We start from the raw sequence: 27,659 nt of genomic DNA, 5'->3' as shown, positions 1-27,659 counted from the left end.
TATGACAGGCTGCCATGGCAGTCTGCTTGTCTTGGTGCAGACGAGTGAAAACACGACATGGCTAATGGCCTGTGTGTCCTGGCCCCCAACACTGCATGCAGTAAATGTAAGTCACTCCTCTAGCAGGTCTTACTGCCCTAAGGCAGGGTGCATTATATTACGTGTGAGGGCATATCGGACCTCGAGTCCACTAAGGTTTTACCCCTTCTGGACTCCAAGTCGATGCCTGCTGGCTCAGTCCACAGAGTATCCGTGCATCCGTCACCCCCTGGCTTTGGTGAAAAGGACAAAAGGTACACCTATGTCCCCCAGTAACCCATGTTTGCTACCTACCTGATGGTTTCCCTGACTGCCCCTCCTCCCACGCCAGAGCCTGCAGCCTAAATCCACGTAGACCAATTCCCATTGAAATATTTTGGGAACCCAACGCTGCACTATGTGGCTGCCCAGTGCTGCCCGGAGTGACCTGTTGTTGTGGTCCTGACCCTTGCCCAGTACTCATCTTAAGCATTTTAGATGGGTCCAGTGTGTCGTCGTAAAGTGCTTGTTTGCTAAATGTGTTTTCCCTCCATAGGTTTACATTGAATAAGTCTGAAATTGCAGTGTCGATTTTTGCAAAAGAAAATAATTTATGCTTTAAAAGTACTTAACTTATGGCAAAGTTTTAGATTTTAAAATATGTGCAAAAACAAGTGTTATTTTTCCAACTTGGTCTCAGATTTAATATTTGTGTGTCTCATTTATTGCCTCTGTGAGTACAACAAATGCTTAGCACTACCCTCTGATAAGCCTAACTGCTTGCCCACACTACCATAAAATAGAGCACTAGTCCTATCTACTTTTGCCTCTGAAAATCCGCTGGGGATCCACTGGAGCCTCAGCACGGTGTACTTTTAGTGCACCGTATAGAGCCAGCTTCTGACATTGGTGGAACAGCAGTGGGGTCTGTGCCTTTGCATTTGCTGATATCATTTGGTCAATAAGTGATGATGGGGTAAATCCCAAAAATGCCTTTAGTTAAGTTGCGTTTTTGAGGTGGTTATTTTTACAAATTCTTAAAAGTAATTGTTAGGGCCCTGGTTAGGTCCCTGTAGTTTTAACAGTTTAAAAAATTTTTAAACTTAATTTAGTTTGGACTTTAAAATCTGTTAGAAATATTTTCTAGCTCCACAAATGGTCCCAACTATAGAACAATAATGAATACATCAGAAGGTGTGGATAAGGAGCTCGGCCTTACCCTTTATCTCCAGCTTTCTCATAAGCAGTTAAGGACCCTCTGCAGAGGGTACACATTTAAAACTGTCTCAAACCCTACCATAGGAAGCTCCTGAAGCTGGTGGCAAAGTGTGAGCAGGCCCATCCTACTGGTGGAGCCACTTACCCTGATGACAGATTGAGTGAGGAGGAGGAGCACAACCCTACACCACTTGAAAAAGGGGATCCTGCACCTCACAGACAGAGGTGTCTAGAGCACCTCCCTCTAGCTCGGGTTCCTCAAGGTCCAGTGAAGAGCCCACTTAAGAAGACATTCTTTTACAAATATTGGCTTGAAGAATTGCACTGGAGGACAGGATACAGGCCATGTAAAGGGAAAGAGCTGGAATTGGTTCACCACCCATAAATAGTGGCAGCAACTTTATAACTAGGGACAAAGTAGAGCTCTCTGTTTCGAAATTCCCCAAAGGGATTGTCCCCAAATATGGGGAAGGTGATGATATCACCAAGTGGTTCACAGCTGTTGAGAAGGTCTATGTTTCCAGACAGCTTAGCAAACAGCACTGGGACTCTTTCCTTTGGGAAAGTTCTTAGGAAAGTTCATGGATAGACCCCTGACACTGATTGAGGTAGATGTTGGTCCTATGACCTCATGGAAGACACCCTGCTTAAGGTCTTTTGGCTTAATCCTTTAGAATACAGAATCAGGTTCAGGGAGACTCGAAAAACCCAGAGTTAGTCCTGAGTAAATGTTCTAGGCCTTCCAGTAATTAAACTAGGTGGCTGGTTAACAGGTAACAATGTGCATGATTATGAAGGTCTTTATAATTTATTGATGAAAGAGCATCGGTTGAGGAATTGTGTTTGAGACGTTAAAGCAGTACCTGGTAGACATAGGTCAACTTACTCTGCAAGAATTGGGAAAGAAGGCAGGCCACTTGGTCAAGCCAAGGGTGACCAAATCTTCCACTAGTTTGGTGCTAGGCAATGATCTGGATTCCTCATCATAGGTTGAGGAATAAAGGAAGACTCATGCAGCTATGCTGGGCATACCTGAATCGGTGTGCACCAAAACAAGAGCACAAAGCAAAGCCCAGGGTGAAAAAGAGTTAGTCTGGAATAATGGCCCGCCTACCAAGAGGCAGAACAAGAAGTCTGGAAAGGCAGCTTGCAACAGACACCAGGCCCCTCCCAGGGGGAAGACCAGGGGGAAGACCTGACAGTCCCAGAGGCAACTGAACCCCAGAAGCTCTCAGCGGCTCCCACAGGACCTATTGGGAGGAGGGAATCCCTTTCACTGATGCCAGAGACCCCAAACTTGTGCCACTAGGAGAGTGGTGTAGGAAGCTGGCCTGGTGTGTGGTGGGCACCTATAGTGTTTTCACCTTATATCAAGCCTAGATATCCTCTATTAGTGAGGTATAGTCAGTGTCTAGGAAGCCAGGCTCTCGAGCGGTAGCTGTGGGAGAGCAGCCAAGACTTCACGAGGAGAGCTTATGCAATACCACTACAGTCACACAGCACTTTGTTCACATGAAAGAACTACACAGTGTTAAAAAACATAAAGGTACTTTATTATGGTAACACAAATACTAAAATATTGATTAGGCAATACTCTACTAGCAGGTGAGTAAACACACTATTATATACACATTAGTAATCAGGAATGGGCATAGTAAACAATAAAAACAATAGTGAAATAACAGTAAATAATAGAGCCCGTAGGGGGAACCAAACCATATACTAAGTAAATGGAATGCGAACAGCAGACCCCCTCCCAAGGAATGGAATCTGTAGAGGGGAGATGGAGGAACTAGGAACCCCAAAAGGTGTAAGTACCAGAGTGCCACTCACCCCCAAGCGACCAGGAGAGAAGAGGTAAGTACCTGTTTTTTCCCAAACCCACAGGTAAACTTTGTAAAAGGACTGTGCAAAACCCAAGCGAGGCTGGCTGAAAAAAAACAGAAGATGGATCCTGACAGAAGAGGACCTGCAAATGAAGGGGACCAAGTCCAGTTTCAGTTGGAGTCCGGTTGGGGCAGGAGCCGCTACCCACCCTTCTGGAGATGTAGGACCAGGTCGACGGTGAAGACCAGGAGCACAGGAGCTGACGAAGAGTTCCAGGACTGATGCAATCAATTTCCCACATCGGAAGAGGAGTTTCAGTCAGTAGTATGGAACCAACAAGCCTTGGCAAAGGCAAGAGTTGCAGAGCTGCCGGGGACCAGGAAGGTCCCAACCCAAGGAGGGGAGGAGTCCCAGGCTACCCTGAACAGTGAGGAGAGATGGAAGTCGAGGATGCAGGCCCCACAGGCAACTCACAGGCAGCAAGCACAGTAGTCGCAGTGCAGGCCACTCAGCACAGCTGGAGAGAGTCCCACATCGGTGGAGCAGTAGGCAGAAGACTGTGCTTTGCAGGGAAGAGTGCTGGAGGCCGGGGCTGCACGTAACCTTGAAGAGCCAACAAGCTTTGGTAGCTGCAGGAGTCGCGGTGCACAGGAGTACTGTCCTGCAAGGAGTGGCAAAGACTCATCACCTCCCAAGTTGGACAGCTGTTAGAGGGGACCACTCCAGACCACCACCTGTGTTGCAGGATCCACACAGAGTTGCACGATAGAAGATCCATGCAGCCGGTTGTCATTGCAGTTGGTGTGTGCGAATGCAGGGGAGTGACTCCTTCACTCCAACAGAGATTCCTTCTTGGTGCAGACTAAAGACTTGCCGCCCTCAAAGGATGCACAGCCGGGTTAATGTTGCTGTTCCCGGTAGGAGCCAGAGAAACAACATTGCAGAGCGAAGTCATTGCTGGAGCTACAGATTGTAGATTCCTGTGAAGTCCAGTTGCGGTTCCAGTGGTCAGAAGTCAAAGTAAACATTACAGAGGAGTCCTTCTGGAATCTTGCTCGTCGAATCTGAGGACCCACCTAAGAGGGAGACCCTTAATAGCTCTAAAAGGGGGATTTGTCGCCTAGCAGGGTGACCACCTATCAGGAGTGGGCTGTTACATCACCTGCCTGACCTGGCCTCTCAGATTCTCACAGAGGCCACTGCCCACCTTGGATTCAAGATGGCAGAATCACGTGGCCACCTGGAGGAGCTCTGGGCACCATCCCTGGGGTGGTGATGGACAGGGGAGTGGTTACTCCCCTTCCATTGTCCAGTTTTGCGCCAGAGAAGGGACTGGGGGTCCTTGAACTGGTGCAGACTGGTTTATGCAAGGAGGACAACAAATGTGCCCTTCAAAGCATACCAGTGGTTTGGGGAGGCGACCCATCCCAAGCCATATTTCACAGTTTCCAAAGGGAGAGGGTGTTGCCTCCCTCTCCCAAAGGAAATCCTTTGTTCTGTCTTCCTGGGCTTGAGCTGCTCAGCAGCCTGGTCTGCCCTGAAAACCTCAGAAAGCTGGTAGGAGCAATGCTGGGGGTCCTCTAAAGAGCCCCCAAGAGTGCATGGAATGATACAGCCAATGCTGGCAACAGGATTGGGGTATGATTTCGACATGTTTAATACCAAACATGCCCAGGCTCGGGGTTACCATTATGTAGTTGGACATAGGTAGTGTGAAATACGCGGGTAAAATGGCTTCCCCACAATCAGGAAGTCCAGGAAAATAAAGCTAGAGTGTGTGGTTGAGTTTGTGTGTGTTCATATAGTGGTGCCCTCACACACAGGTACCTGCACCCTGCCATCTGGGCTAGGAGGGTCTACCATAGGGGTAACTTACAGAGACCTGGTGCAGTGACCTGTAGTGAAAGGGTGCATGCACCTTTTCAGGCAGGCTGCAATGGCCGGCCTGCAGACATGTTTTACATGGCCTCCCATGGGTGGCATAAGTCATGGTGCAGCCCATGGGGATCACCTGGTGCTCCAATGCCCTGCGTACCTAGGTACTATACTTATGTGGGGGCACCAGTATGCCAAATGTGGGGTTTGTAAAGTGCCAAACACCAAATTTACAGGGAGAGAGCACAATCACTGGGGACCAGCTTAGCACACAGTCAAAACATACTGACATCAGGCAAAAAGTGGGGTTAACCTTGCCAAAAAGAGGGTACTTTCCTGCACATATGGGAACACGCAGGATGAAGTGGAAGCCTGGATGACCATTCTCTCAGGCGTAGGATTTTGGGTCTGAAATTTAGGCTCATTCGGTGCAGGTCGATGACTGGCGTTTGTCCTGTTCAAAGGAGCCCCTGTGCTGGGTTTGGACCAGGTATCCAGTAGGACATCAGTAACGCTTCATTAAAAGGAAAGAGGAGTTCCAAAGTAGGTTAGTCCTGACTTCCACATAAGAGAGCTCAAGGCCGAGGACCTCAGCCTCCCTTCTTACCACCATAGAATACGACGTTCCCTCCTCCATAACCAAGGAAGGGAGATAAAGCATGGCAGACGTCTGGAGAAGTATACAGACTGCAAGCCTCACCCATTCCTGTGCCCAGTCCATCTCTGGGTAGTCTAGCTGGCATTCTAAAGGGTCCAGCGGACCCTCCAAACTTTACCCGTACCTACAGAAAAAAGGGTCAGGATCCTGCCTGGGGTGCGAGGGCCCCATCGGAAACGGATCCAGCCTTGAGCAGTGTCGGTCCAGCTTTAGGCTGTCAGAAATAAGTATTGGGTTGTCCATTGTAGGCCCAACCGGTGTCAGGAGTGTTGAGGTCTTTGCCGGCACCAGGAAAGGTCACGTTGACACAGAACGGATAACGGATACTGATGGGCCCTCCAGAGCCCGGGCCGTATTCACCACTGGTGGGTCGGTCTGCCCAAGTATGAAGCGCATGGCCTTCTAAGGTTCCCGAAGTTGGGCAGGGGTGGCTCCAGCTCCCAGAACAGGGAGAGGTGGTAAGCCAACCCAGAAGTAGGCTCTGAGGACGGAGGCCTAGAGCATCGCTGCTCGCCCCGCGTCACATCAGCCTAGGGACAAGGTAAAGTTAAACAACGTTTGGCTTTTTTCAACTTGTTCTTTTTCTTGTGACCTGAATGTCACGAGGGCTAAGAATGGGATGAATAAGAGTGGTGGTGTCTCCACGATTGGTCTTAGGACCTTCCTCTCGAGTGAGATCGGGAGCGACATGGAGTCGACCGCTGGGACGTCATGACCTTTAGGGACCGCTCCCTCTCAAAGCCTTTGCGTTCATGGCCCGGCATCTGGAGCACGATTTTAGGTCATGGTCGCACTCTAGACACCACAAACACACCAGGTGCGGATCCGTCACTGACATCATGTGGTGACAGAAGTCACACTGCTTAAAACCAATCTTCTGTGACATCCTTGATGCACCAAAAAGTGTCCTAAAAGCTTGACAAAACCGTCAAAGTCAGTCAAAAAACGTCTGACGGTAGCTCTGTCCAGATCGGTGCTTAGGCTGGCGTGGACAGAAAAGAACCGATGTCAGCTCGCTTGGGTGGTGCCTATATATGACCTGTTACGTCATCACGGCGACCACAACGCCAATGACGCACTCTTACTCGACCAACGCCATCTGACGGCTCGCAAGGGTACTGCTTGAAGAAAAATCTTCGGATCCAGTCTGACGCCTGGGGAAAAATGTAAGGAAAGGAATCTGCAAGTAGAAGTCTCTATCAGATAGGTATGATTAATGGACTCCCTGAAAAACTCTGAAAGAGATGGGATGTCTTACCTCCATGCCTGCTTTTCGCTTACAAGCAAGTGTCACAGAAGAGAGTTGTTTTTTACCCCCCTTTAACTTCTGTTTGGGCATCCTGTAATGGGACCAATTTGTTTTGTGAAGGAGAAATGGGAGAGACCTCTCAGAGAACCCAAACGGGATATTGTGAACTATGTACTTGACCTTCATCCCAGAAAGGTAGAGTAGATGGAAAAATTATCTAAAAACCTAGAGGCCAGCCAAGAGCTCCAGAATCTCTGGTATAACCATAAGGCTGCACTGGTGGAGTTCCAACAAGGGCAGAAGGTGTTGCTTTTGGAGCCTGTGGCTCCAATAACCCTCTAAGACAAGTGGAGTGGACCCTACCCTGTACTAGAGAGAAAAGGGGAAGTCACCTACCTGGTGAGCTTCAGCTCTTGTAGAAACCTGAAAATGGTTGTCCATGTCAACCGCCCTAAACCATATCATAACAGAGCTGAAATGACCATACCCATGGTTACTGATGAGGGATAGGAAGATGAGTGAACCTCTCCTTGATCTCCTCTCCAGCAACCCAAAAGATAGCTCAGTGGAATTAGTGGTCTTTTCGGACACCTTCACTGACCAACAACAGACTGACTGTAAGGAAGTCTTGCAACAATATGCTGAGCTCTTCTCTTTGACCCCTGGTCAGACTACCTGGTGTGTACATGATGTGGACAAGGGGGACAGGCTACCTGTCAAAAATAAAATATACAGGCAGTATGATCATGTCAACTAGACCATCAAAGCTAAAGTCAGCAAGATGCTGAAATTGGGAGTCATTGCGCACTTCAAGAGACCCTGGGCCATCCTATTTGTTTTAGTCACCTAGCCTCATTCCCAGCGCAGAAAGTAAGAAATTAGGTTTTGTGTGTACTATAGGGGCCTTAGTGCTGTGACCAGAACAGATGCTCAGCCAGTTCCAGGGCTGATGGACTAATTGACAAGTTAGGCACAGCCAAATATTTCAGTACTTTTCATCTTGCATCAGGGTACTGGCTGGATAGGTCATCTCACATCAGGTGTGGAGCAAATGAGAAATCAGCTTTCTCCACTCCTGATGGACATTATTAGTTTATTGTTATGCTCTTTAAATTGAAGAATGCCCCTGTTACCTTCCAAACGTTGTCGAACAAAGTCCTTGGTGGGTTAGAGTCTTTTAGTGTAGCATATCTTTATGATATTGGTGTCTATCGCTCTAAGTGGCAGAATCACCTGATCCACATTGGTAAGGTCCTAATGGCTGTAAAAAGTGCAGGCCTCACTGTCAAGGCAAGCAAATGCCAGATAGGGCAGAGCCAGGTCGTATAGTTGGGTCACCTTGTAGGTGGAGGACAAGTTGCACCACTAAAGCCCAAGATCCAGACAATGCTGGACTGGGTAGAATCTATAGGAGGTTTGGGAAAGGAAATGGCACCATTGTGGTCCCTCTCACAGACTGCCCTCCAAATAAATGCCCAAGGAAGTAAACTGGGAAGTGAGCTGTTTAAAGGCCTTTGACACCCTGAATGAAGCAATGTGCTCAGCACCTGTTCTAAAAGCTCCACATTACACCACACAGTTCATTGTGCAAACAGATGCTTCTAAACATATGATGGGAGCAGTCCTGTTCCAGGTCTTTGTTGTTGGTCTAGTCTTACTCGGTAGGAGTAGACTACTTAAAAGCAATACTGGCACGACCACTGGTAAATTACCGGATTGTGTTAATTGGCTGTTAAATTGCTGAATCAGATTTGGAGCTTTATTTGAAGATACAAAACGCATAAAAAACACTTTTTTTTTTTTTTTAATTAGTGTTTAACATTTGGGGGAGGGGCAGGATTAGTTTGACGTTTACAGTTTGGCTGTGTAGATACGCTTTTAAGTTAACTGTTGAAACACTAGCTGTGAGCGGAAACTTGTATTCGTTGTGGTGCACTTCCACCTGTTACATCGTGTCGCCACCAGCTGACATCTTTGTTGGCCTCAAAGGCTCAGGTGTGGTGTTAAAGTGCCCCAGGGCACTCCAGCTAGTGGAGATGCCCGCCCCCTGGACGAGCCCCCACTTTTGGCAGCAAGTCCAGAGGGATAATGACACACAAGGAGTCATCATCCCCTCAGCCAGGACCACCCCTAAGGTGTTCAAGGCAGAAAGTGAACCCCTCCTTGAGAAATCCTCCATCTTGTGCTGGAGGATTAGGACCAGTAGGGATGTGCCCCCTTCCCCAGAGGGAATGGGCACAAGGAGGGTGTAGCCACCCTCAGGGACAGTAGCCACTTGCTACTGCCCTCTGACCCTAACACACCCCTAAATTTAGTATTTAGGGGCGACCCCGAACCCTGCTCTTCAGATTCTTGATGACCTCAAGAAAGGACTGCTGAGCTGAAAACCCCACAGAGAAGAGGAGGAGACAACAACTGACTCGGCCCTAGCCTACCGGCCCGTGTCCTGCTTTGAAAAGCTGCACACGAAGAAGCAACACGTCCTACAGGACCAGCGAACCCTGAAAAGCCTCCAGGGGGCTGCCTACCTCACCGAGGAAGAAGTAACTCCTGTGGAAAGCAGAGCTGTCCAACAAGAAGACAAAGAAACCATCTTTAAAGAGGCTCCCACCTCACTCTAGAAGCGTGGGTCCAAATTACTTTGCACCCGACGCCCCTGCCCGTGTTCAGAGGAATCAACCAGCCAGAGAGGACCCCCCCAGGCGATTCAGACTAAGTGTCCACCCTGGGTTGACCCCTCCATGACGATGCCTTCAGAGAGAATCCGGAGGATCCCCCTGACCGCGACTGCCTGGGGTGAAGATATCTGACGCCTGTAGAAGCACTGCACCTGCAGTCCCCAAACTCGAGGAAACCGACCACCAGTGCAGAAGTGACCAGCAGGCGGCCCTCCTCCCTGCCGAGTCAGTGGCTTGCCCGAGAAGCCCCCCGGTGTCTCACCTGCAGCGCCTACGTGACCCCCAGGTCCGCCCATCGAGTTCCATTGGGAACCCGATGCCCTGTTTGCACCCTACACCCGGCCGCCCCACTGACGCTGAGGGTGCGTGTTGGTGCCTACTTGGGCCCCCCCCAGTGCACCTCCCAACCCCCCGTGTTTGCCTTCTGACAACGCGGGTACTTACCTGCAAGCAGACTGGATCCGGAGTACCCCCTGTCTCCATGGGGGCACATGTTTTTTTGGCTCCTGTTTGACCTCTGCACCTAACCGGCCCAGTGTTGCTGGTGCTGGGTGTTTGGGGTTATCGTGAACCCCCAACGGTGGGCTACCTATGCCCCGGAGACTGAACCTGTAAGTTTACTTACCTCAAAAACTGTACTTTTCTTTCCTCCCCCCTGGAACTATTGAAGATTGCAGTGTCTACTTTTAAAATAGCTTTTTGCCATTTCAAAGAAAACTGTGTACATAGTTGATTCCATTCAAAGTTCTAAGTATTACTATGCAAAGTACCTTTCATTTAATGTATTTACCTGCTAAATGAACCTTGTGGTTATAAGAGTTATAAAGGCAGGGGTCACCTCGGCTCAGGACACCTTAGGGGCTGTCCTGACTAGTGGGTGGTGACTCCTTGTTTTTCTCATTATCTCCTCCAGCCTTGCTGCCAAAAGTGGGTGCAGTGGCCGGAGGGGCGGGCATCTCCACTAGCTGGGATGCCCTGGGGTGCTGTAACAAAAGGCATGAGCCTTTGAGGCTCACCGCCAGGTGTTACAGTTCCTGCAGGGGGAGATGAGAAGCACCTCCACCCAGTACAGGCTTTGTTCCTGGCCACAGAGTGACAAAGGCACTCACCCCATGTGGCCAGAAACTCATCTGGTTGTGGAAGGCTGGCAAAAACTGGTCAGCCTAGCACTAGGAGTCAGACTAGTATTCAGGGGTAATCTCTAAGATGTCCTCTGAGTGCATTGTACAATAAATTCCACACTGGCATCAGTGTGCATTTATTGTTCAGAGACGTTTGATACCAAACTTCCCAGATTTCAGTGTGGCCATTATGGAACTGTGGAGTCCGTCTTTGACAAACTCCCAAAGCATATATTCTTTATGACTACCCTGCACTTACAATGTCTAAGGTTTTGCTTAGACACCGTAGGGGCATAGTGGTCATGCACATATGCCTTCACCTGGGGTATAGTGCACCCTGCCTTAGGTCTGTAAGGCCTGCTAGAGGGGTGACTTACCTATGCCACTGGCAGTGTGAGGTGGGCATGGTACTCTGAGGGGAATGCCATGTCGACTTAGTCATTTTCTCCCCACCAGCACACACAAGCTGTGAGACCGTGTGCATGTGCTGAGTGAGGGGTACCCAGGGTGGCATAATACATGCTGCAGCCCGGACCTTCCCTGGCATCAGGGCCCTTGGTACCAGGGGTACCATTTACAAGGGACTTATCTGAGTGCCAGGGCTGTGTCAATTGTGGGAACAAAGGTACAGTTTAGGGAAAAAACACTGGTTCTGGGGCCTGGTTAGTAGGGTCCCAGCACACTTTCAATCATAACAGGCATCAACAAAAGGCAAAACGTCCGGGGGTAACCATGCCAAGGAGGCATTTCCTTACACCCATGATCGAGTGTACAGTCGCAGGATTAATGCCTGGCTTTACTGCATGTGGTTGCGCCGGGTCAGCACATGCTGAGTTTGTGTTTAATGTTCGCTTTACAAACTTTTCTAATCTGTATATTTCCATCCGCTAAGCACATAAGCAGCGGCTTCCGCTACCGTCAAGGTTGCTGCTTCAGGGTGGGGTGTATATGTGGCCAATAAAGGCCAGGTAGGACTGCCATTACTTAGAGGACCTAACCTAACGTGTCAAATTGTATGGGGTAGGGCGCCATCAAGCCAGTTATGTTCTTGATAAAATAGAGATATTTCTAGATGTGCATAAGCTCTGTATTTTGCAGGTGTATAATGATGAAATGTATTTGTGTTCCCATCATCTGCTGGAAATGTGACCCAACAATAAAAAAAAATTCTGTTCTGTAGACTGGATGAGCCTCAACAACAAATGTAACTGGACCCTCCTGGGCCGCTAAGCCATGTGCCAATAAATGTGCAGTAAGTGGTGGTTGCATATTGACTGCAGTTCCTACCCGTTGCAGGTTCGCCATAACGAATGGTAAATTTTGTTCAGAGATAAGCATACCAAATGGGGTTTATCCTTTTAATGGTTCAAGCTTAAACAACCTACAGTATTAGTTAGGTTCTCCCTTCTTAGCTGAGGAAGGAAATCCTCAGTACCACAGACATCTCAGAATATAGTACTGAGGTGCCTTTGTATGTAGTGAGGCAGAGATACTCAGAAGGACCCGAAAATGAGAGCCTAACCAAACGTTGGTGGCGCCATGTCGCGTAGGCTCTCATTATTGTAATGAGACTACTGGATTAGGGTGGCAGAATCACTTGCACTGTGGGGGACTGATTCTAACCCACTACAGGTGACACCTGTCGGCCTAATCTGGGTTTTGCTCTGCCTAACTAGCAGTGCCTCATCTCTACCCAAGAGCAGGGATGATTGGGCAGCCAAGAGCATAACACAATTGACTCCTCCGAGAAATTGTGGTCATTCAGATCGCATCCGTTTCTCTAAATTACATTAGTCTCACATATACAAGGACAATCCGAGGCAATATATGTTTCAATAAGGTTTTACTGAAGCAACTGCATCTTAGATAATAAAGCATGTACTGCAATAACTAGGACGATGAAGCATGACAGGTTCAAAATTATGACAAGAAGGGTAAAGCATAAAAATAATGCTACCATATTGTCACTAGATTAATTAAAATGATTCCTACCTAGGCTGTGTTAGAGCACAGCATGGGAAGACATCATCCCTCATACCTGAGCAAGAGGCCTTTAGACTACATAAGCAGCTGTAGCAAAGCATTCTGCAATCAGCATACAGTCGTGGTCATCTGGCTGGAATCTCCCTTTAATGTACATGGATCAAAGTAGTGTTTTTATAATACAACATTTGATGTTCCAAGAAAGAATCCCTACACAGGAGTGTGTATGTTTCTATAAACACTAGAGACAAAGCGTTACCACGTTTACCGGCAATCTATCTTACTGCAGCCTTGAGAAAAGGACTGAGTGAAAGAAATGTCTTGTTTAAGAATGCAGTGCTGACCTAGGCAAAGAACAGCTACATGGAGAGAAATAAAACAAGACTGCAAATGTGGCTATTGTTAAAATAATAAGTAAAGCTGAATAAATTATATCTAGGTTAAAGTGCACAGCGTCAGGCCTAGTTTGGTAAAATAACGTGTATGGAGCTATAACTAAAATGGCTAATCAACAGTATTTAATAGGGCTTGTATGTTGGCAGATGATATTGCTATCTAGAGAGCATACGTCTCCCTAGCCGATGTCAACTCAACTTGTTTCTGTAACAGTAGCGCCTTTAGTCCGCTCAGCTTGTCATAATTTACAATAGTATCAATGTGAGGCCACATTTCTGCTACTGATATCTCTTTTTGTGGGGGGAATAAAACATTTCCGCAACAAGTTAGAAGCTTGGATACTGAGATTGCGTAGGCAGTGCCTGGTCTTATACCGCAGCTGCTCTGTTTGTTCAGGACCACATAACTTCCATTCAAAAATATATGAAATACTGGACGAATCAAAGGGACCAAAGTACCCTTCAGAAAACAGGCCATATTTGGGACCCCCTCATTGCAAGGGGCATGAAGACCTCTTTGCAAATCATTGAATGACTAACAGTAGTTTCAGATTCGCTTCTGCTTAGAAAGACCTCTGTTTCTCCAGTTAGACATTTATATTCAAAGGGCAACTCCCTCTCTTCTTTAATATATCTATCGCCTAGCCACATGTATCTGCCCACAGCAAGATGTTTCAAGCATTTCGAAAAACAAAAATTGGAAATGGGCACATGTATAATGCATGTATGAGCCAGTTAGTTGATGGACTCTCTACAACAATGAAACGCAACTTCTCTAACTTTTGTATATGAAGCATGGGGAAACTCGCTTCCCTTTTAGCCATTGTCTTATGTTCCTTGGATAAACTAAAAGCAGCAAACTTGTCACTCGTGATAATGTATTTCCATGGATCACAGCCGTTTTTCAGAATCTTTAGTGTCCAACATAACTGCATGATGGAACCCAGTTGATTTTGTCCATGGTGTAAAAAGGACATGTCATTCTGAATGATGTCTATTGCAGATGACACTATTAGTAAGAGAGTATATTATGTTGGACAGAGTGTTCTTGACGTTATCGACAGCAGCTAAAGCCTTTTCCAAATTATCCTTATCTATCTGCCTTAAACATGCAGCTGCTTCCATTTGAGAAAGCTTCCAAATCGCATTGTATATGGCATGGAACAATCTTTCAGAGCGTGGCTTTCTGGGACCTAACAAGAAATCTTGTAAGTCTGTGTCTTCAGATAGCGTATTAAGATGTTATTTAACTGCTGCTAAAGTCTGTAACCATTGTTGGCAGAGTTTACCCACACTGTATGTGGTAACTATACCAGAGTGTTGAACTGAGACAAAGCAAGGGCTAGGCCGGCTAATCTTGAAACCCCCTGAGATATTAAAAAACCCGCCTGACACCCATTTGTGTCTACCTGCCACAATAATCACCCGCTGGGACTGGAAAGTGAAGTATTACAAGTACCTGCCTGAACCTTTGTATCTAATTCTTCCTCTGTAACGTTTAGGAAGGATTGCCAATTGGTGAATTTGGCTGGTGTGAGGATACTGGGCGTATTAATTTCCTTTATTTTTGCTAACCCTAAATAGGATGTCTGTTGAATTGTCATTCAAAAAGATCATTTCAACAGGAATAAGGCGTGCTCTAAATAAAGCTTCCTTACCCTGAATTTGCCAATCTTTTGTTCCCATACACTTTTTATATTTATAGTGTTGTTCTGGTATTCGTATCCTTCAACTGCAAGCCAGGAAACCAAGGAATCAGAAAAAATCAATTCCTTGTTTGTTAGCAAAAGTTTCCTAACTTTAGAAGTTGATAGTATGATTCTATATTGTTGATGTCATGCCAAGAAAAATATGTGAATTTATCTGAATAATGCTTTGTGCTCCCCACAGGCTGAGTTGAACTGATCTGTGTCTAGTTGCTCGGTGTAGGTAGTAATGTCCCCAGTTATTAAAACTGAACATTTTCCCATAATTCCTTGGATTAGTTTACACCATTACTTTCAAATATAGTGTAATCCTGCATTTCAGAAAGCATTGAATCAGCTGTTTGAACCTTTCAGCCGTCAGAAGCTACACCAGGTGTAATTACATCAGTCATAGAAATTTTGAAAACATATGGAATTTGAATGACCTCAGTAGGCGCATATGTATCAAATGGAACTTTGTCCCAAACAATTCCATCTGGAACTGGTACGGCTGAAATGTTCCTAAGGGAGAAGTCTCTTCAAACCTTAAGTAAGAAGAGAGATGGAGTTAGGACTTCACTCAACTGGCTGAACAGCAAAGCGTTCAGGAAGATAATGACCATTAATAAGGAGAAAGAAAAGCCATGAAACCATTCCATAAGAGAAAGGCAAGCAGTGTCATAAATATCCACAGATAATTCCATGGATAAATTAAATAGTTATTTTTAAGCCATATGTACAGCTTACATGTCTTTGAAACATTTTCAGTTACAGGTGCAGATGAAGTTGAAGAAACTTCATCAATGTCGATGAAGTAACCAGAAGCAGTCTCTGCAAACACCGGAGCCGGTGAATTAGTGGTGGATGGATCCATTTCACGTGGAGGTTCATAATAGACTGTCATCTGTTTGTGTTGAGTTGGAGTAGAAGACAGTTAAATCTTGGACAGTTGTTGTCTGTGAAGTGGTAACAGGAATCAGCAAAAGCTCATTTTCCGCCCTCCCAATGCTCAAGGAGGCATTCCTAGCATTGCTGTACATGGTGGTGTAGTCCAAAGAGGATGAGTTTCTTATTTGAAGAGATTTGTCCTGTTGGGTAGTGAGAGGGGACCGGGAATTACCCAAGTGATCTCTGGGTCTATAGTGCTGGATCAGCCACATGGTGCAGTTTGATTTTGTCAATGGAGACAAATCGGTTTAGTTTGGAACCAGGCAGTTGTGGTAGGATGACACTGCTAGTACCTTGTATTCCCAGGACTTGGACCAGTGCTCTGTAAGATCGGGCAAATTCCTTCTTCACAGCAGTCTTCTCACAGACCAGATCCCCCAACTTTAGGAATCCAGGCTGTAGAAGTTGTTGGCAAATCCCTTATTCCTAAAGTGGCAGCACTGACGGATGAATTATCCCAAAATTGCTGAATGTCCTGTAAGACAGTGAGTAGTTCATTTGTGTCAGAAGGTGTTGCTGCTGCCACCAAACCAAGGCTATCTAAATCTGGGACATAGGTATCCCACATAGAACATCGTAAGGAGTGCGTCCTCCCAAAGACCGTCTTGGCAGATTATTCCGTGCTCTCTGGACCCCATATAAGTGGTGAAGCAACTGTGGCCAGAACCTAATACTCTAGCTGTTAAGTACTGCTTTAGATTTTGATTCCTCCTCTGCACAACCAAATTACCCTCCAGATGGTAGGGTGAGGAGTAATGGAGTTCAACACCCAACATCCTTAAGGTGTCCCTAATGCCTTTGAGGCAAAGGCGGGTCCCTGGTACGATTGGAATGCTGCAACCTCATATGTACTGATAATAGATCAGCAAGTGTTTAGTAACAGTTCGATCGTCAGCCGTCCACTGAGGCCATGCCCTCAGGAATCTGGAACAAGAATCTACAGTGACTAAGAAGTATTTGTATGCACCGTCAGGTTGAAGGGGACCACAATGGTCCAGGTACACACATTGTAGTGGCCTTTTGGACACTAAAAGGGATGTCTGCGGAGGGTGTTTGTTTGAGCCCTTTATCTGCTGGCAAATGTCACAGCAAAGAACATATTGCTTGGTCTGTTTGTATAGACCCGGCCACCAGAAGTGTTTCTGTAAGAATGTTATTGTGGCCACAGTACCAGCATGTGCAGAGGCGACACCTTCATGCGCTGCTTTCATTAGATCTAATCTCTTTTCTTGGTTAGGGATCACTCGATCTCAAACCCCAGGAATTGTTGCAATGGCAACATTCTGTGCACTGATGTGGTGTGAATATTTTGTAGGGTATGTTTTTGGGAGAGGCTTGCCTTCGACTGAAGCTTTCACAGCAGCCAAAATGTCATTATCCAATCTTGTTTGGGAACGAGTCGCTGTAGCTACTGTGGATTTGGCCTCTTCATCAGCCAAAGTGTTACCAATAATGTGTACTCCTACACGATGGTGGCCCAATGTATGGACTGCATGTGCATTAGGTAGCTTATCCTTAAGAACAGCTAACCTCCCCCACAGAGTTGTGTGCTTAATGGTGTTCCCCTTTGAGTCTCTGAACCCGTTTAATCGCCAATGATTAAGATTATCATTGTAGCACTGGACACAGTAGTACAAATCACAGACAATCAATGTGAGTTGACCTGGATCTGTATGTTCTAGCAATGGGATCAGGGCTTTAAGTTCAGCCAGTGGAGTGTGCAGTTCCCCAGGGTCTGCGTGTAGGTATTGTGAGAGTGAAATATACCATCCTTCGTCACTCAGCTCACGGCTGCACAAGCAGGTCACTACTGATGTTTAGTACCTACAGCTGTTTGTGCTGAACCATCAGTGTAAATGACAGTATGGTGTCTGTCAAGCAGCAAGACATCAAGAGGTGCGTGGTGCTCTTGTTCGTATTGGAGAAATTCTTGTGTTTGAAGTTTAGGATCAAAGATGTAATCAACATCGGTGGCAGTCAGGGAGGTTGCCCAGTGAATCCAATATGGATGTAATGCTTTAGTGTTAGGAATGGTAGCTTTGGTGACGGCCTCTAAGGCTGGCACCGGGGTAAAGACAAGAATGCGTTTCCCTTGGGCAAGTGGCCTCTCCTTGATGACCGCCATCTGTACTGCAGTTAGAATTTTTTCTGTAGGTGCAAAGCATTCTGCATTGGAATATAAATGTGATTTATATGCTATGAGCACTGTTTCCTTCATTAATGGTGACATAAGTGAACCCAATAGAACCAGCAATTATTCTGATAGACATTTGTTGTGTTGTCATGGGTGTTGTAAGTATTTTGCTTCTAGCATGTCGTATTTCAGTCCTCTAATGATGCACGTATGCTGTAACGTCCAGTGATTGCTAGAGAAATCTAGGCATATTAAGTCAGAGTGGCTTGATGCGTTGTGCATCATCAGGAATGTATGTTCTGCCAATGTTGAAGAAACCAAGTAAAGACTGCAGTTTCTTGATACTATTTAGTGGTTGGAGTTGAGCACATTTTTCTAAAAATTGCAGGGCTAGTCTATTGCCCTCATTTGATAGCTTGTATACGAGGAACAATACAATGTGAAAGGATATTTTTTTGTTTTTTTTTGTTATTTATTTATAATCATTGATGATATATGGCTGAGAACAGCCCTGGGCTATTATTGTAGCCCTGGTGCAAACAACAGTTTTTGTGAGCCAAGTGAAAATGCACTCACGTCCTGACTTTCATGTGCTAAGTTTTGGCTGAAAAAACCATTGGAGATAGCCATGGTTGTTTTGTATTTTTACGCACTATGTTGTTAATTAGTGCTGTGTGAATTTTGTATTGCACATGTGCGTGTACGACTGTTTAAGTGTCTGTAATCCAAGATTGTTCTATATGAATGTTCGGGTTTTGCAGTGGGGAATAACGGGTTATTCATTGCAGAGACACAGGGCTCATTTACCCCCTGGTACTCAAGCTGAGTGAGGATCTCCCTCACTGGAGCTTTGTCTTTGTGTTTAACGGAATAATTGGGCCTGAAGATGGTGGTGTAGACCTAATCGCTATTACATGGTAAGGAGAGTCCTTATCCCAACCTACATGGTTGCGTGCGCGGGTGCCTGCGCTGAAGCCCAGTTGACAGCGTAGGCTTGTTTTACCACCTCTGGAACAAGATCAGAGAAAGAAGGCAAAATTGCATCTTCCCCGTGTGGAAGCTTGCGGACTTGCCCAGGTGGCCAGTCTCTTTTGGCCAATAGTATATCACGACTAAGTTCATTCCAGAATATTACACTAATGGTGCGCTTTATTTCTCCCTCAATTTGGATATTTAAATCATAAACCATGTCGGCGGGAGAACGCACCTGTCCGCAATCTCGACTGCAATAAAGTCACTAGTTGCTGTCGCATCCAGATGATCTTTTAGACTCTGGCGACGTATTGTGACTTCTGCCGCGCTGTCCAGCAGTGTCACAGCCCACATCTTGTTCTTCAGCAATGTTCTCCAGTTTACTGGCATTTTTAATTGAAAGTGAGGCCACCTTTTTCTTTATAAACTGTGGCTTTTGTTTGGGGACTTGCCTTCTTTTTTTGTCTGAAGACCACAGGGAGTCTTTCTTCTGTTTCACGTAGTCAGGACGTTGCTCTGACCGTCCCACTCTCTTGTTATGTATATTCAGTGCGTCCTGAAAGGAACGAGAGGGACGTAAATCAGTATATCTGTCAGGAGCTCTTATGTTTGCTCTATTTGTGAGCTCATATCTCCTTTCAGAGTTCTCCGGGTGTGGAGAATCTGCTCTTTGTCTTTGTCGTTAATTTGCTTTTGTTTTTATCGCAACGCTTTTAGAACCCTCCTGTGCTTATTTGGTACCTTCCTTAGGGGTGGTACTCTGTATTTCAAGCTTCTTCGGCTCGGCTTCCAAACTATTCCGTCCTATACTAGTGTGGGTATCGGAAATTATTTTCGGTAGCTGTTACTCCTGTTCCAAGTGTGGAATTTCGCAGAGCCACTGGTGTATAGCCAACGCTACAGCTTCCTCATTAATATTGCTGAGTATTATGGAGGAAACTGTGTCAAAGTTCTGCATTAATTTCATCCCCAAGTCTAGGGCTGGTGCAGCCCCATATTCTTTCTGAAGTTGTTTCAACACTTTCGGTAAATTTGCAAGTGTTTCGGTACCATGTGTGGTACTATAAATCGCTGCGAAGATTGTATCCCATGTGGTGCAGTCATCCACTGAGGGAACAATCCCGAAGGGCAAGCACATTGTGAGAATTCTGTTTTTCCTCTGGTCCTGTATGGGGAAACATAGCTTCCAGCCGATTTGTTTTCTGGGCTATCCAGAATGGGATTTTCTCTATTTTTGTGGGCACTTTGTCCATGATAGAATGTACTTCTTGTGGATTGATCTCAGTAGTGGCCAATTGATATCAAGCGGATGCTGGTGGTGCTGGACGGGCTGGTATCATGTTCAAAGTTCGCATTACAAACTGAATATGTTGTCTATATAGTGTTGCTAGATCATTGTACCGATTGTGCATGTCAGCTGTCTGCATGTTTTGTATACCGGGGTGAAGTGTATATGCTGCAAACATTGGCCACTTTGGTCAGTCATTACCTAAAGGGCCCAATCTCACAGGTTGTATTACATGTGGTAAGGTGCCTTTTAACCAGTTCTGATGTTATTAATAATTAATCAGTATTTCAACTTCTACAGCTGGGTTGGGACAGATCTCCCCCAGTATCCCCACATGGCAGTTGCGGCTAGAGTTGCTAGAAGATGCTGCGTTCAGGGCATCGCTAGACAAAGCGATCCCTGAATATTTTGGACTCAACGCCGTTTCTGCCTCGAGTCTCATTGAATGGGAGACGTCCAAGGTCTTTGTGCGAGGGCATCGTTAGGTGCACAGTGGAATCTGTGGAGATCCGTTGAACATGACCTAGTCCGAGTGGAAAGGTCCCTGTTATCACACGAACAGAGGGTCGTACAGCATCCCACGGCCGCCCTGGAGCTAGTGTCTGCCCGGGCAGAGCACATGTCCCTGTTAGAAAAGTTGGTGTCTTAACTATGCAGCACATTCGGCCTGCACATACGCTGCGGCTGACTGGTCATGCAGACTGCTGGCCTGGCTGATCAGCTAGGAGCAAAATCACAGCCCTGTGGTGGGCGTGTCACTCAGTACCCCAGATGAGATACATGCCGAATTAACCCAGTACTACACAAACCTGTATCGCTCTTCCACGGTAGCTAATTTAACTGACTTTGAGCAGTGCTAAGAACTAGATGCACCCCTAACACTTCTCGAGATACAAGACAGTGTTTGTGAGTTGACCACAGGCAAAACTCCGGACCCTGACTGCCTTCTGTCAGAATTCTATAAGACATTCTCCTCAGCCATCGCGCCCCTCCTTCTCGGCCTTTACGAGGAGGTGTTGAGAACTGCTGCCCTGCCTACATCGCAGCAGGAAGCACTGTTGGTATCGCTCCACAATCCTGGTAAGGATCCGACAGCACTGGGTTTTTACAGACCCCTTGCAATGCTCAACACAGACTACAAAATCCTGGCCAAAACTCTTGTGACGCGAATAATGCCTCATGTGCCCCAATTGATTCACCTTGACCAAAACAGATTTGTGCCGGACCCTGGCATGTCCCTGAATATCCAGCACCTATTCAGGTTCATGAGGTACTCGATCCAGGACTGGCCCTGGGTAGGTTGCCTAATGCCTGATCTGGAAAAAGCCTTTGATTCCCTGGAGTGGCCCTACCTGCTTGAGTCACTGCAGCACTTTGGACTGGGCCCCCGCTTCTTGCGCCTGGCGAGACTGTTTACCCGACCACAGTTCAGAGTTAAGATGGGTGTAAACATCTCTGACCCCATCGAGGTGGGCAGAGGGACCCGTCAGGGCTGCCCCCTTGCTTCGTTACTATTCTCACTTGCCAAGGAGCCCCTGGCGGTTGAACTTCGTCGAAGGGGGGGGGGGGTTGGCCTGGTGCATCCCGTTAGGAGAATGCTCGCACATTGTCATTATACGCGGATGACCTCCTTTTATACCGCAAAGACATTGAAAACATCCCCGCTGACATTGCGATTATCCTACAAAACTTTGGCCCACTTTCTGGGCTGCAGTTTAGTTGGGCGAAGTCATGTCTTTTTCCTTTCGCCCCTGACACGCCTGACCCAGGTGTTTGCTTATCCGGTGTACTTATCCTCTGACTGCCTAGAACATTCTTTTATCTTGGCATCAATATGTTTCACACGGAAGATGACCTCCACGATGGTAAACTTAAACGGGTGGTGACATCCATTAGAGCGCAGATGACGTTCTGGCAAACCCTGTACCTCTCGTGATGGGCAGAATTGCCCTCCTATAAAGGGTAGTTCTCAACTGGCTGTTCTATTATTTCTCTAATTTACCCTATTATGTCTCGGTCAAATTATTTAGGGAACTGGATACTAGAATCACAGAATTCCTCTGGGGTAAGGGCCGCTGTAGAGTAGCACTGAGTAAGATGTACTTGCCCCTGGACAGAGGAGGCCTGGCAGTTCCGAACATGGAGCAATATTATCTGGCCTCCCAACTTTAGTGGGTGGCATGGTCGTTATGTGGAGGCCATTTGGTGGACATGGCGACTAAAGCACCACCCTGGACAATGTCCGAAATTCTACACCTCTTCCACCCCCTTAAAAATCCAAAGCAACCTGAAGCACTGTAGATGGGCATAGCCCACCGCTTAAGCATCCCCCATGCATCTGCCGTGGCACTACTGGGCACGCCACGAGGCTTGCAGTACACTAGCAGCACTGAGCTGAGATACTGGCACGAGGCAGAGATGCATACATTAGGCGACCTATACGAGGAGGGCACACTCATCCCATTCGCCACGCTGGCGGCAGGGACGGGTCTGTCCACGGGGCAGTTCTTGCTGCATAGCTCCCTGATAGCGACACTGGCGACAGAACAGCCGAACCACCAACACACTACTATAATATATGCACGTCATGGGGCAAGGTAGACACCTAGTAAGGTGGTTCACTGATGCCCTCCGCTTGCACACAGCTCACAGTTGAGCTGCGCTATGTGCCAGGTGGAAGACAGACTTGACTAGACCTTGCCCTGACACGACATGGGCTGCTGTGCTGTCTAGCCACACTAACATCCCCGTAACTCTAGGTTCCGCCTCATCCAGTTTCTTCACAGGCCCTATCTCACGCCGGCTACCCTGAACAAATACTATCAGAACAAATACTATTGGTCCTGCCCCTTTCTTAGCGCCTACTGGTGTGGCCTCAAGCGAAGATTGTTGGATTGCACGTCGCGTCCACTTCTGTTCACATGGGAGGCTTGCCTCCTGCGGTTATACCCCAGGATCAAGGAGTATGAAGCCTCATCAAGATTTCTTGACCTTGGTCTCCTGACCGCTAAGCACCTAATTACCCCCCATGGACCGGTGGGGATGGATGCTGGATATGTGAGACATGCTGGGACTGTGGGCGGGGGGAGGCATTTGAAACGGACTCCAAGTTGTTTCAATTTTGTTTTGTAATTTCATTGCATTGCATTGTTATTGCACTCAAGTTATGCTGAATCTCCACCTTGAAATGCAGGTATGTAATGAAGCTGTTAGGGGAGGAGCCAAAATGGCGGCCGGGACGGAAGCTTAAATTAGAGCTCCGACCCGAGCCCACATAAAAATATCCTGAAAGGCGCTCCCGGGCTGTCGTGTGGAGTGCAAACGTGTGGGGAGCCGGTGCGAACACCCGGTGGCCCTCAGGAGGTGTGCGCGCTGCTGAAGTGCAGGCCGCAGAGAGGCTGGCGAGCGTGTCGTCGCGGCCCACTCTGAGCAGCGTGGCAGAGACGGGGACGGCGCGGGTCACACCGCAATAGGATCCCGGAAGGACCGGACTCTAGGTGGGGGGCGAGGCTGTGGAGGCCCCCCCCCCCCCCCCCTGTTCGCAGAGCTCGTTGCGGAGGGGAGGCTCGCGCGCTGGTCGCCCCTCCCCCCGGTGCCTCAACAGCCGGCTGTGAGCTACGCCGGCTGCCGCTTCGCTCCTGGAGGAGTGGCGGAGCGCCCTCGAGTTTTCGTTTTGGCCCGGGTGGGCGCGAAGACCCACCTGGACCTGAGATCGCCGAGGTGGGGGCGCGGAGGCGGCTGGGGATGGCCGTCATGGGGTGCCTCCCTCTGCCCCCGACGGGGGTGAAGGTAGTTGCTGCGGCGGCTCGCGGGAGGGTGAGCGGGCTTCGGTGGAGGTGGGCTCTCCCTCACCCCGTTCCCCCAGTGTCGGCTGCATTGCTGGTTGTTCTGGGCCCCCACCGCCCTGCACCTATCGAGGGGAGGGGCGGGGCGCGGCAACGGGTAGAGGAGGGGACAGGCCCAGGGCGCCCGAGTGGGCCAAAGCGACTGTGTTCGTCAGTTGTCAGCGGCTGAAGAGAAGAGTGTCTAACAGACTGCGGAAATCCCTGCCAGAAAGCTGGAACTACTAGGAGCTGAGGAACAGGGCACCTTACACATGGATTGTGTAACATACTATACAGCAGCACCCCCTATGGGGAACCAAGGTGGACTACTGCCCCTGTGTGATTATTAATGACTGCTGGCCTAAAAGTATTGCAGGCAAAGGGAGCCTGCGGACCTTGCTGAACCGCTGCCCCCCTCCTCTCTTCTGCGCGGTGAGAACTGCCAGCCGGGCTGGCTGTGGCACGGGGGAGGCCCGACTGGCGGCAAACAAGGGTTTCAATTGAGGACCACACTGTCCAACCTGTGCACAGTCACACTGCCCCGCTCATTGCGAGCAGCCTATCCATTGCACAATATGGCTGGAAGACCTAAATCCGCGAAAAACCAAGACCGACTTACACAGGGAGAGCCAACAAACGACCAGCAGCTAGCACCGACTTTACAAGCACTGGAAACCACACTGCAGGCCCACTCTACCCAATTTGAAAAAGTACTACAAGCAATAATGGACACTAAAACCTCCCTGGAGAACAGGATAGACTCAGTATCACAAGACCTAAACTTGCTCAGAGTGGATCATCGTAACTTGGCGGAGAGAGTGAAATCAACGGAAGCGGAGCTAAAAGAATTGAACCCTTCGGTCTTGGCTAATCAAAAACAAATACAACGGCTGGATTCAGAGGTAAAAACACTATGGCGTCGCTCCGAAGAAGCAGGAGGTAGATGCCGGCGAAATAATGTACGCTTTTTAGGATTCCCCGAAAAGCTAACCGAGCAGAATACAGAAATATTCTTGGAGCAATGGCTGATCAAGGTGGTGCTAAGTGGGACCCCGTTGAGGTTCTTCTCTGTGGAAAGGGTACACAGGGTACCGGGGAGACCCCCGGGTCAGCCACCCAGACCTCTGATAGCGAGATTCTTAAATTACAGGGACTGCGACCTCATTTTACAGCAATTCCACAGCAAAGGCCCATTCCGACACGAGGACTCAGAAATTAACGCTTATCCAGACTTCACTCAGGAAGTGCAGAGTCAGCGCAACTCATTTGTGAAAGTCAAACAACGCCTCCGTGAGCACAACATTAAATATGCCCTGCTGTTCCCCGCAGAGCTGAGAGTAATATCAGACGAGCGCACCCATGTATTCACTTCTCCTGAGGATGCCTGGACGTGGCTGCATGCCAAAGGCTTGGCGTGACCCCAAACCGGAACAGATGAAGGAGAGGAATGGCTGACAACGCCATTGCGGAAGCGTCCCAAGAAAAGAACCAAGGGCCAGCTCACTGAACAGCAGGCAGCTAAGGAAAGGGCAAAAGCCTAGAAAGAAACTCCTCTGTACACTCAAAACACCTTTGAGGCTTTGCGGGAGGCCCCAGCGGACAGCCCAGACTCTGGCTCGGCCGGCTTGGCCTCCATGCTCACAGAATCACTTACAGGGCCGAAACTCACGCCTCGAACAGCGGACGAACTGTAGAAGAACAGCTAGAAGCCCCTTGCTTGCCTGGGCGGCAGATATGAGAATATTTGACTTATGGCGCACAAAACACCCTCAGCAGCAATACCCCACAAGGTATACACAAGAATAGATATAATGTGGGGGACCCGGGATATCTGCGACCTGACAAATAAGTCCGAATACCTGGCCAAAACACTATCCTATCATTCTCCATTTAGAATAACTCTGAACTGGGGCGGGAGACGTTCGCAGATCCCCACTTGGCGAATGCAGGGGGAGGCCCTCCAGGATCAGGCGTTCAGTGAAGGATTAAATGTAGTAGTGAAGCAGTATTGGGAAATTAATAAGGAATCTACCAGTTCCAAAGCATTAGAATGGGAGGCACACAAGGTCGTAGTTAGAGGGCATTGTATTTCAACCAGCTGGGGAGTCAGGCGCACGTTACACGCGGAAATAAATAAGTTAGAAAAGGAACTGGGAGAAATGGAAAAAGCGGTGGCAAATAATGTGACTCCATACACAGCGCTAAAAGAGGTACGAACAAAATATAACGAAGCAGACTTTCGCCTCCGGCGGCACGATCATAAATACCGTTTAATGCGCTTACACACAGAGGGCGATAGGTCTGGCAGGCTGCTGGCGTGGCTCCTCCGCGAAAATCAGCAGCACTCCCCCATTGGGACTATGATGGGAGACTCAGGCAAAATGTTCACCACACAGGAAGAGATTAATGGGGCGTTTAGGTAATATTACACAAACCTATACACCAAACGCACAACATGCACACCTCTACAATTGGGGTCTTTCTTAGAGGGCTCCCCAATGATGCACTTATCGCTGACAGACAGGCAGATACTAGAGGCTCCATTAACACTGGAATAAATAGATAGAGCAGTGTTGCAGATGCCCAGGAACAAAGCCCCAGGAACAGATGGACTCCCAATAGAATACTACTCTACATATTCGACACACTTGAAGCTGCACTTGCTGCTGAAAGTGTTTGAGGAGGCATGGTCTAACAAAACTCTACCTACAACATTAAGAGAGGCAATGGTGGTGGTCCTCCCTAAACAAGGGCGCGACCCCACTGACGTTAAATCCTACTGGCCATTATCCCTCCTGAGCCTAGACTGCAAAATACTAGGCAAAATCTTGGCCAACAGGTTGGCCCCCTAATACACACTGTGATACATGAAGACCAAAATGGCTTCATCCCAAAACGTAACACCACCTTAAATATCCTTAGGCTCCTGGGTGTACTGGGGAACACCCCCCCGGAGGCTCATGACGAGATGGTACTGTCGTTAGATATTGAGAAGGCATTTGATACCCTGGAGTGGGACTTCCTGTTTGCCACTATGCAGGGCATGGGAATAGGGCCTACTTATATACAATGGGTACAGACACTGTACGCCAAACCACAAGCCAGGGTAAAAACAGCTGGGGTTATATCTGAGAGTTTCCCGATCACAAAAGGCACTAGACAGGGCTGTCCCTTGTCCCCCTTGCTGTTTGCCATAGCAATGGAGCCGCTGGCTACCCGAATACGTGCCATGCAAGAGAGATGGGGTGTGGTCAGGAGTGGGCTACACCACAGTATATCACTGTACGCAGATGATGCATTAGTATATGTGCGGAACGGAAACAAGACAATACCCTTAGTAATGTCACTCCTTACCAAGTATGGGGACCTATCGGGCCTGGTGGTGAACTGGGATAAATCGTGTATATTTCCGTTCACTAGATGGTCTCCGGCAAGAAAAGGGAATGCCCCGGCTGGCCGCTTGAAATGGTGTTTCGATACATTCAAATACTTGGGGGTACATATATACCACAAAAATGAAGACCTTAGAGATGGGAACCTAGGGAGAGCACTAGCCTCTTTGAAGGGATCACTACGGTTCTGGAACAAACTCCCACTGTCGCCCCGGGCAGAGTGGCAGTGGCAAATATGTTGCTGCTGCCTAGGTTATTATATTACTTCGCGGCGCGGCCACTCTGGGTCCCCAGGAGTTTTTTTTAGAGATCTGAACGCAGTTATACTGGAACTTATATGGGGCGGTGGCAGGATAATGGTCGCACTCACCACACTGCAGTGCCCGCTCGCTGC

At 47.9% G+C, this 27,659-nt stretch overlaps 1 protein-coding gene across 1 annotated transcript in view; it reads left to right on the top strand.

Annotated features, from left to right (window-relative positions):
• The window catches only part of RNF17 (ring finger protein 17), a 1,983,649-nt gene that overhangs the window by 565,032 nt on the left and 1,390,958 nt on the right, over positions 1-27,659 (top strand). The gene's annotated exons all lie outside the window — the stretch shown is intronic.

This window comes from Pleurodeles waltl, chromosome 8, assembly GCF_031143425.1.
Source record: "Pleurodeles waltl isolate 20211129_DDA chromosome 8, aPleWal1.hap1.20221129, whole genome shotgun sequence".
NCBI classification, from domain to species: domain Eukaryota; kingdom Metazoa; phylum Chordata; class Amphibia; order Caudata; family Salamandridae; genus Pleurodeles; species Pleurodeles waltl.
This window is presented reverse-complemented; position numbering and strand designations above follow the sequence as displayed.